Here is a 10438-nt window from a genome sequence, read left to right as displayed (position 1 = left end):
ACCTTTTCCCACTCGCTCACACTTGCCGATCTTTACTTCTTTTCACATACTTAAAAGTGTTAGTAAGGGGAACACGGGTCTCATGATAAGCACGGGCTCCTCTATATGACGGCAACTAAGCTATCCATCACCGACATGGTTTACCTTCTCGCTCCCGTTAAACTTAAGCGTGCACGCACTGGTTTAATTGACGGCAACTGCGCCCTCCATCACCGCCACAATTTACCGTATGCTTCCTTTTGTTGAGTTTCATTAGTTTACACTTATGTGCTGATTTCTTAATTTGGTTGTTTTCGCTCACAGTTGTGTACTTTCCTGATGAGGTATAAATATATATATCTTCTCTTGAGAGTGCAACAAGTGTCTTATGTGGAATGTTCCATATGCTCATAATTGCCGACTTTTTTTTTTCATTTGCTCATAATTGCCTACTTTACCTTTTCCCACTCGCTCACACTTGTCGATCTTTACTTCTTTTCACATACTTAAAAGTGTTAGTAAGGGGAACATGGGTCTCATGTTAAGCACGGGCTCCTCTATATGACGGCAACTAAGCCATCCATCACCGACATGGTTTACCTTCTCGCTCCCGTTAAACTTAAGCGTGCACGCACTGGTTTAATTGACGGCAACTGCGCCCTCCATCACCGCCACAATTTACCGTATGCTTTCTTTTGTTGAATTTCATTAGTTTACACTTATGTGCTGATTTCTTAATTTGGTTGTTTTCGCTCACAGTTGTGTACTTTCCTGATGAGGTATAAATATATATATCTTCTCTTGAGAGTGCAACAAGTGTCTTATGTGGAATGTTCCATATGCTCATAATTGCCGACTTTTTTTTTTCATTTGCTCTTAATTGCCGACTTTACCTTTTCCCACTCTCTCGCACTTGCCGATCTTTACTTCTTTTCACATACATGAAAGTGTTAGCAAGTGGAACATAGGTCTCACGATAGACAGGGGTTTCTCTATATGACGGCAACTAAGCCATCCATCACCGACATGGTTTACCTTCTCGCTCCCGTTAAACTTAAGCGTGGACGGACTTGTTTACATGACGGTAACTGCACCCTCCATCACCGCCACAATTTACCGTATGCTTTATTTTGTTGAACTTCATTAGGTTACACTTATGTGTTGATTTCGTTTTGAATTTGGTTGTTTTAGATCGCAGTTGTGTGCTTTCTATCGACTCAAATTTCCAGACGATGTGTGTATCTTCTCGTGAGAGTACAACAAAGGTCTTATTTTCTTTTTAATTTTTACCACATATTTTTAAGTATGGCATTCATTTGCTGTGTTCTTCCCTTAGAAGTATTTAATTTTTATTAAATTATTTATTTATTTAATCTCGTTGAGAAAAATTCGTGTTCACAGAAAGAAATTCTTCTTTCACTACCGAGGTGGCACACGCCAACACCGCGTTTTATCGGATTTCTGCCGTTCCTTCCCATATACTTTGCTGTTGCTATAGTGTGCACGAAGTCCCTTGAAATTTTAACCTATCTGCCACGATTATGCACCGGACCACAGAGATGCAATAACCCTATCTTTTCTTTCGGGGGGGGGGGGGGAGTTGGGTTTGTGAGAAAAACCATGGATGAATTTTTATATATATTCCGTGTCACTGCGGTTAAATATATATTCTTTACATATTTCTTTACTTTGCCATGCTTTTCCTTACTTTTCACTGCTTTGCCATGGTTTGGGTTGAAATTTCACTTTTGTAGTTAGAACAGTTTTGTTAAAAACGTGATTTGCAATAACAACAATTTCAAACATTAGCGAAAAGTAAAAATATTGGTATTTGCATTATTTCTGTATCAGCCACCTCGTGGCTAAGCCGTTAATATATGCGCTTCTGGCGTTAGGGATCCAAGTTTTATTCCGGCAAACAGCCTGGGTCGTTCGCCTCCCGTATTAAGCCAAATTTCAACTTTCTTGCACATATTTATTACTATTATTATTATTATTATTAAAAATGAAATTAAATGAAATCTTCAAGATTTACGTCCCACAGTTATGCTGGGATCAAGGTAAACCTCATGTAGAAATTGCACTATTCTGGTTGCAATAGTTTCGTTAAAATAGTGGGAGAACGTAATTTAGAAAAAAGAAAAAAACATGACCACAAGTGTGAGCGAAATGTAAAAGTTTTCCAATTTACTTTCTTACTCTGTTATTGCTCACCCATTAGCACAGAATAGTATCTGGTTAAGTGACATTTATGTTGCTTTACTTCTTACCGCATTTTTTAAACCTTATAAATTGTGACGGCAAGTGTGAGCATTTTGACGGCACGTGTGAGCATTTTGACGGCAACTGTGAGCATGTTGAGGGCAACTATGAGCCTTATCTGCGCAAATATGAGAGTACTAATATTATACATATTCCAATGCACAGTGTTTTGGTACAGGTAGGCTGGTAATGTCACTAATCTATGCTTAATTCTTTCGTCAATATAGTGGAAAAACAGAATCTGCGATGACCGTCATTCCGAATGTGAAGGAATAAACAGCAGTGTTGTTGTTTGCTCTCTCCCTACATCATTGTTCATTAATTGAAGCTGGAATGGATATTAGTGATTTCTTTTCATTATTTCTATGTTTATCTCCCCCCCCCACACACACACTGCTCTAACGATTGTCTTATTTTTACGGTGCATGCCCACACATCTTCATTTCCAATAAACCTCGTTTTAGCCGGAAAATTTTCAACCCTCCGCTACATTTTGAACTGTAATAACTTTTTTATTTATTTATTATTATTATTATTATGATTTTTATTATTTTTGTAAATGTGAATATAAAAATTCCTAATAACCTACTGCGATATACTGTGTTTGCATATATTCCGTTTAGAAATATTACTATTCTAGTTTTATTGGTTTTTCTATTCGTAGTGGGAAAAAAATGATTTCAATTTCTCATCTATCCTTGCAGGTAGCGTTCAAAGCCCTTGACGGCCAGTGTGGTCTGTGCTTGCAGTAATATTTTCAACCTTCTGCACCAATTTGAAGTATATTTTCCTTCATAAAATTGGAGTTACTACAATTCTTTGTATCAATTCCCGTGCACAGTATTTTCATACACTTTCTGTGCAAATTGCACTATTCTGGTTTGAATAATTTCCCAAAAATAGTGTAGAAACGTAATTTCAAACAAGCTTGACCACAAGGGTGAGCGAAATGTAATGTTATTCCAATTTACATTCTCACTCTCTTATAGTTCACCCATTGACGCAGAATAGTATATAGTTAAATAAATTTTATATTGTTTTCCTTTTTTATCAATATTTTTCCTCGTCTCACCTTCCACCACAGTATCCACACATCTTTGCGGCAATCGAAACCTGTCTTCGCCGACAAAATTTTAACCCTCCGGTAAAAGAGAAACTGAATTTTCTCTGTTAGTAATTTGTATATACAAACTGTTTGTACGTTGTCGCATGTACTGTGTTTAAGTACGTCTTGTGTAGAACTTTCACTATTCTAGCTTCTACGGTCTCTTTACAATTGAGAAAGAACATGATTTTGTGTTCTCCTCTACACCTGCCGGCTGGGTTCGCAGTTTTCGACGGTCAGTGTGGCCTCTGTTTGCCGTCAAATGTTCAACCTTCTGTAACATTTTAAAGTTTTATATATATATGGCGATACAACAATTCTTTTTACGAACTTCCCTGTAAAGTATGTAGGTTCACGTCTTGCAGAAATTGCATTAATCGGGTACGAATAGTTTTCTTGCAATAGTACAAAAACTTAATTTGGAATAAAAATGACCACAAGTGTGAGCAAAATGTAAAATTCTTCTTATTTACTTTCTTACTCTATTATAGCTCGCCCATTGGAAGAGTAAACTATATGGTGAAATAAAATTTATATTGTTTTTCTTTTTATCACTATTTTTCTTCTTTTCATTTTCCCTCATAATGTCCGCACATCTTGGCGGACAGCAAAGCCTGTCTTCGAGGACAAAATTTGCGGTGCTGCTTACAAAATGCCTACGTTTGAAAAGATATAGCATGTCTCAATTGTATCTGTGAATTAACAACGATATGTTATTCGGTTCATCGACATTCACATTCCAACATATCTGTCATCAGTCACTTAGCTCATCCCTTAAGTACACGCATAAAAGAGGTCCTAATTTTCATGCTCGTTCACACGAATATTCAGTTTATTTCATATTACGGAATTCCATTGAACGCTCCTTTGTAAAAAAAAAAAATCCTCCAGGTTTTGATTCCGCTGACAGCGTTCAATTTCAACTTTAGGCTGGATTTTGAGCTCTCATGGCGATAAGCAGTTAAAGTTTTCCATGGGAGATACGTGTTCAACTTTGGGCATATTGACGGCAACCATGAACCATTATGTTGCCACCTATGAGACTTTAGTCCGCAATTATGAACGAAAAGTCGGCATCTATGAGCATCGTGAAAGCGAGTGTGAGCACTTTGGAAGCACCTGTGAACATTCTGAAGTCAACTGTGAGTATTTTGAAGATAAGCATGAAAAATTATGTTTTCAATTGTGAGCCCTATATTCGCAAATATGAACGAAAAGTCGGCAACTATGAGCGTTTTGACGGCAACTGTGAGCCCTGGGTCGGCAATTATGAACAAAAGTCGGCAACTATGAGCATCGTGAAAGCGAGTGTGAGCACTTTGGAAGCACCTGTGAACATTCTGAAGCCAACTGCGAGTATTTTGAAGATAAGCATGAAAAATTATGTTTTCAATTGTGAGCCCTATATTCGCAAATATGAACGAAAAGTCGGCAACTATGAGCATCGTGAAAGCGAGTGTGAGCACTTTGGAAGCACCTGTGAACATTCTGAAGTCAACTGTGAGTATTTTGAAGATAAGCATGAAAAATTATGTTTTCAATTGTGAGCCCTATATTCGCAAATATGAACGAAAAGTCGGCAACTATGAGCGTTTTGACGGCAACTGTGAGCCATAGGTCGGCAATTATGAACAAAAAGTCGGCAACTATGAGCATCATGAAAGCGAGTGTGAGCACTTTGAAAGCACGGGTGAACATTGTGAAGCCAACTGCGAGTATTTTGAAGATAAGCATGAAAAATTATGTTTTCAACTATGAGCCCTATATCCGCAATTATGAACGAAAAGTCGGCAACTATGATCGTTTTGACGGCAAGTGTGAGGATTTTGACGGCTAGTGTGAACCTTCTCATGGTAACTGAGAGCTCTATGTCCGCAATTATGAACGAATTGTGGGCAACTATGAGCATTTTCACGGCTTGTGTGAGGATCCTCATGGCAACTTTGAGCTTTTTGATCCGATGATTCCTTCCACCTGCTTCGATAAAAAAAAAAAAATGTTTTCGTACATTCTCGGTAGAGATTTCTCTTCTCTAGTTTTACTAGTTTTCTTTCTGTTGAGAAGAAAAAAAGAAAAGAAAAAGAAAGAAAATGGAAAGAAAGAAAAAATGAAAGAAAAGAAAAAAAGATATCAAATTATGTACTCTCACGGGCGGTGTTGACGTTAAGCGTGGGCTCTGTTTGCCGTCAAATTTTCAAATTTCTACAACAATTTAGAGTATCTTTTCTTGTACAAAAGTGCAGATACAATAATTCCTTACACGTACTCGAACGCATAATATCCAGGTACACTTGTTGTAGAAATTGCACTTCTCAGTTTTGAATAGTTTCCTTATAGTAGTGCAAAAGCTTAGTTTCGAATAAAAATGACCTCAAGTGTGAGCGAAATATAAATTTACTCTAATTTACTTTCATGCTCTATTATTGTTCACCCATTGAAAGAGTAAAGTATATGATTAAATAAAATTTATGTTATTATTATTATTATTTTTTTTTCGCTTATCACTATTTTTCTTCTTTCCACTTTTCCGCACAATGTCAACACATCTTCGTGCACAGCTACACCTCTCTTAGTCGAAAACTTTTCAAACCTTCGGTAAAAGACAAACAAAAGTTTATTTTGGTTAGCTTGTGGCTTCGCCCACAAAGCCCCTCCTTTTGAAGGTATTTCGCCCTTGCACCTCTTATTCTCACAATTCTAGGGAATTTCAAGTTTACTTTACTATTTCAACTAATTAAAAGATAAGATTTTGGATCCCAAGAAAACGCCTATTTAAATAGCATGGAGATTTCTTCATCCTCCTTTAGACCCCTTAAACATTAAAAATATTCACTTTTGGCAATTTTGCTGTAGCTTAGTCTGGAAAGCCTACAATTATGCTAAATTTCATCATTGCAATCCTGCCACAATTAACCGAACATTTTGGCGTGCAGAAGACGTCCCATATAAATGACATGAGAAAGACTTTTCAATTCCCCATAAAACCACTCTAAAGTTGAAAATTTTTACTTTGTACTGATTTACTTAGGTAACGCTAATGAAAACGTACAAGAATACCGAATTTCTCGTTTGTGTTCCAATTACAAGTAACTAAACTTTGAGATTACAAGTCCAAATAAAGGCCCATTTAAATAACATGGGGAATTTCTTCATTTCCTCTTTAGACCTCTTAAAAGTTAAAAATATTCACTTTTGGCAATTTTCCTGTTGGTTAGTCCCGACAATCTACAATCATGTCGAAATTAGTTATTGTAGCCCTACAGGAAGTGCCCAATAATTTTGGGATGTCAAAGGTGTTTCATAGAAATAACATGGGAATTTTTTTGAGTTCCGCATAAAACCACGCTGAACTTGGAAATATATATATATATACTTATCCAACTAGGTAAGACTTACGAAAACGTACAAGTATACGGAATTTCAAAGTTTTATGAAAAGTACCTAAAATTTCAGATTATAGGTCCGCAAAACCGTCCATTTAAATAATATGGGAAATATCTTCATCGCCCCTTTAAACCAACTAAACATTCAAAATATTCACTTTTGGAAATTTTCCAGTGACTTACTCCCGAAAGGCTACAGTTTCGTCAAATATGGCCATTATAACTCTACAGGAAGTGCCTCATAATTTGCGGGTGTGAAAGGCGTCGTATACGTAAAGCCTTCGTTGCTTTTTTTTTTCTTACCACATTTAGTAATTTTATAAATTTTGAGGACATGTATAAGAATTTTGACGGCAAGTGTGAGCAGTTTGACGGCTAGTGTTACAACGATAAAATACAATTCGCTGTAGCCTTGGTTCCTTATTTTCTTATAATACATACGAGCCACATCAAAATAACAATGTTTCCATTACGTGGTTTCTCTCCATTTTATATATACATATATATATATATATATATATATATATATATATATATATATATATATATATATATATAATTTATCTGATTGCCTGCCAACTAGATATTGAAAACCTTATTATTTTATGACATATGAATATCTTTTTTTTTGTATATTTGATAATTGTATATTTTTAACTAACTTCTTCGAAATTAACCTATGTTAGTACATATAAAGAAATACTCATTGCCCAAGTACCGCTGTAGCGTGAACCATCTGACGGCAACTGTGAGCCCATGTCCAAAATTATGAACGAAAAGTCGGCAACTATGAGCGTGTTCACGGCAACTGTGAGGCTTTGGTCGGCAATTATGAACAAAAAGTCGGCAACTATGAGCATCATGAGAACTAGTGTGAGCACTTTGAAAGCACGTGTGAACATTCTGAAGCAAACTGCGAGTATTTTCAAGATAAGCATGAAGAATTATGCTTTCAATTGTGAGCCCCATAACCGAAATTATCAACAAAAAGTCGGCAACTATGAGCGCTTAGACGGCAACTGTGAGGCCTTGGTCGGCAATTATGAACGAAAAGTCGGCAACTATGAGCAGCGTGAAAGCGAGTGTGAGCACCTTGAAAGCACGTGTGAACTTTCTGGAGCAAACTGCGAGTATTTTCAAGATAAGCATGAAGAATTATGTTTTCAATTGTGAGCCCCATATCCGCAATTATGAACGAAAAGTAGGCAACTATGAGCGTTTTGAATGCAACTGTGAGACCTTGGTCGGCAATTATGAACGAATGGTCGGCAACTATGAGCACTTTTTTTTAATGCGAACATTCTGACGGCTTGCGTGAGCATTGTGACAGAAACTGTGAGGCTTTCGACAACAACCATGAACCATTTAAGTTACACTATCAGCAGTATGTTAGATATTATGAATGAAAAGTCGGCAACTATGAGCATCGTGGAAACGAGTGTGAGCATTTTGAAAGTACGTGTGAAGATTCTGAAGGCAGCTGTAAGTATTTTGAAGATGAGCACGAACGAATATGTAGGCAAATATGAGCCATTTGTCCGCAATTATGAACGAAAAGTCGGCAACTATGAGCGTTTTGACGGCCACTGTGAGGAGTTGGTCGGCAATTATGAGCAAATAGTCGGCAACTATGAGCACGTTTTTTCTTTTTTTGAATGTGAGCATTCTGACGGCTTGTGTCAAGAATCTAACCGCAACTATGAGACTTTTGACAGCAACCATCAACCATGTAACTTACACTATCAGCATTATGAATAAAAAGTCGGCAACTACGACCATCGAGGAAGCGAGTGTGAGCATTTTGAAAGTACGTGTGAACATTCTGAAGGCAACTGTGAGTATTTTGAAGATAAGCACGAAACATTATGTAGGCAAGTATGAGCCGTTTGTCCGCAATTATGAAGGAAAAGTCGACAACTATGAACGTTTTGACGGCAACTGTGAGGCCTTGGTCGGCAATTATGAACGAATAGTCGGCAACTATGAGCACATTTTTTTTCTAATGTGAGGATTATCACGGCTTGTCTGAAGAATCTGGCCGGAACTGTGAGACTTTTCACAGCAACTGTGAACCATTTAACTTACACTATCAGCATTATGAATGAAAAGTCGGCAACTATGAGCATTCTGTAAGAGAGTGTGGGCATTTTGAAACTACGTGTGAACATTCTGAAGGCAACTGTGAGTATTTTTAGGATGAGCACGAATCAGTATGTGGCCAACTATGAGCCCTTTGTCCGCAATTATGAACGAAATGTCGGCAACTATGAGCGTTTTGACGGCAACTGTGAGGCATTGGTCGGCAATTATGAACACATAGTCGGCAACTATGAGCGTTTTGACGGCAACTGTGAGGCCTTGGTCGGCAATTATGAACGAATGGTCGGCAACTATGAGCACATTTTTTTTTCTAATGTGAGGATTATCACGGCTTGTCTGAAGAATCTTGCCGCAACTGTGAGACTTTTCACAGCAACCGTGAACCATTTAACTTGCACTATCAGCATTATGAATGAAAAGTCGGCAACTATGAGCATTGTGTAAGAGAGTGTGAGCATTTTGAAACTACGTCTGAACATTCTGAAGGCAACTGTGAGTATTTTGAAGATGAGCACGAACCAGTATGTGGGCAACTATGAGCCCTTTGTCCGCAATTATGAACGAAAAGTCGGCAACTATGAGCGTTTTGACGGCAACTGTGAGGCATTGGTCGGCAATTATGAACAGATAGTCGGCAATTATGAGCGTCTTGACGGCAACTGTGAGGCCTTGGTCGGCAATTATGAACGAATGGTCGGCAAATATGAGCATATTTTCTTTTCTAATGTGAGGATTATCACGGATTTGTCTGAAGAATCCGGCCGAAACTGTGAGACTTTTCACAGCAACCGTGAACCATTTAACTTACACTATCAGCATTATGAATGAAACGTCGGGAACTATGGGCATTGTGTAAGAGAGTGTGGGCATTTTGAAACTACGTGTGAACATTCTGAAGGCAACTATGAGTATTTTGAAGATGAGCTGGAACCATTAAGTAGGCAACTATGAGCCTTTTGTACGCAATTATGAACGAAAAGTCGGCAACTATGAGCGTTTTGACGGCAACTGTGAGGAGTTGGTGGGCAATTATGAGCAAATAGTCGGCAACTATGAGCACATTTTTTTTTTGAATGTGAGCATTCTGAAGGCTTGTGTCAAGAATCTGACCGCAACTATGAGACTTTTGACAGCAACCATCAACCATGTAACTTACACTATCAGCATTATGAATAAAAAGTCGACAAATATGACCATCGTGGAAGCGAGTGTGAGCATTTTGAAAGTACGTGTGAACATTGTGAAGGCAACTGTGAGTATTTTGAAGATAAGCACGAAACATTATGTAGGCAACTATGAGCCCTTTGTCCGCAATTATGAACGAAAAGTCGGCAAATATGAACGTTTTGTCGGCAACTGTGAGGCATTGGTCGGCAATTATGAACGAATAGTCGGCAACTATGAGCACATTTTTTTTTTAACGTGAGCATTCTGACGGTTTGTGCGAATAATCTGACCGCAACTGTGAGACTTTTCACAGCAACCATGAACCATTTAACTTACAGTATCAGCAATATGTTAGATATTATGAATGAAAAGTCGGCAACTATGAGCATCATGGAAGCGAGTGTGAGCATTTTGAAATTACATTTGAACATTCTGAAGGCAA

Source organism: Thermobia domestica, chromosome 6, assembly GCF_964235325.1.
Source record: "Thermobia domestica chromosome 6, izTheDome1.hap1.1, whole genome shotgun sequence".
NCBI classification, from domain to species: domain Eukaryota; kingdom Metazoa; phylum Arthropoda; class Insecta; order Zygentoma; family Lepismatidae; genus Thermobia; species Thermobia domestica.
The sequence above is the reverse complement of the archived record's forward strand: the minus strand, read 5'-3'. Positions refer to the sequence as shown.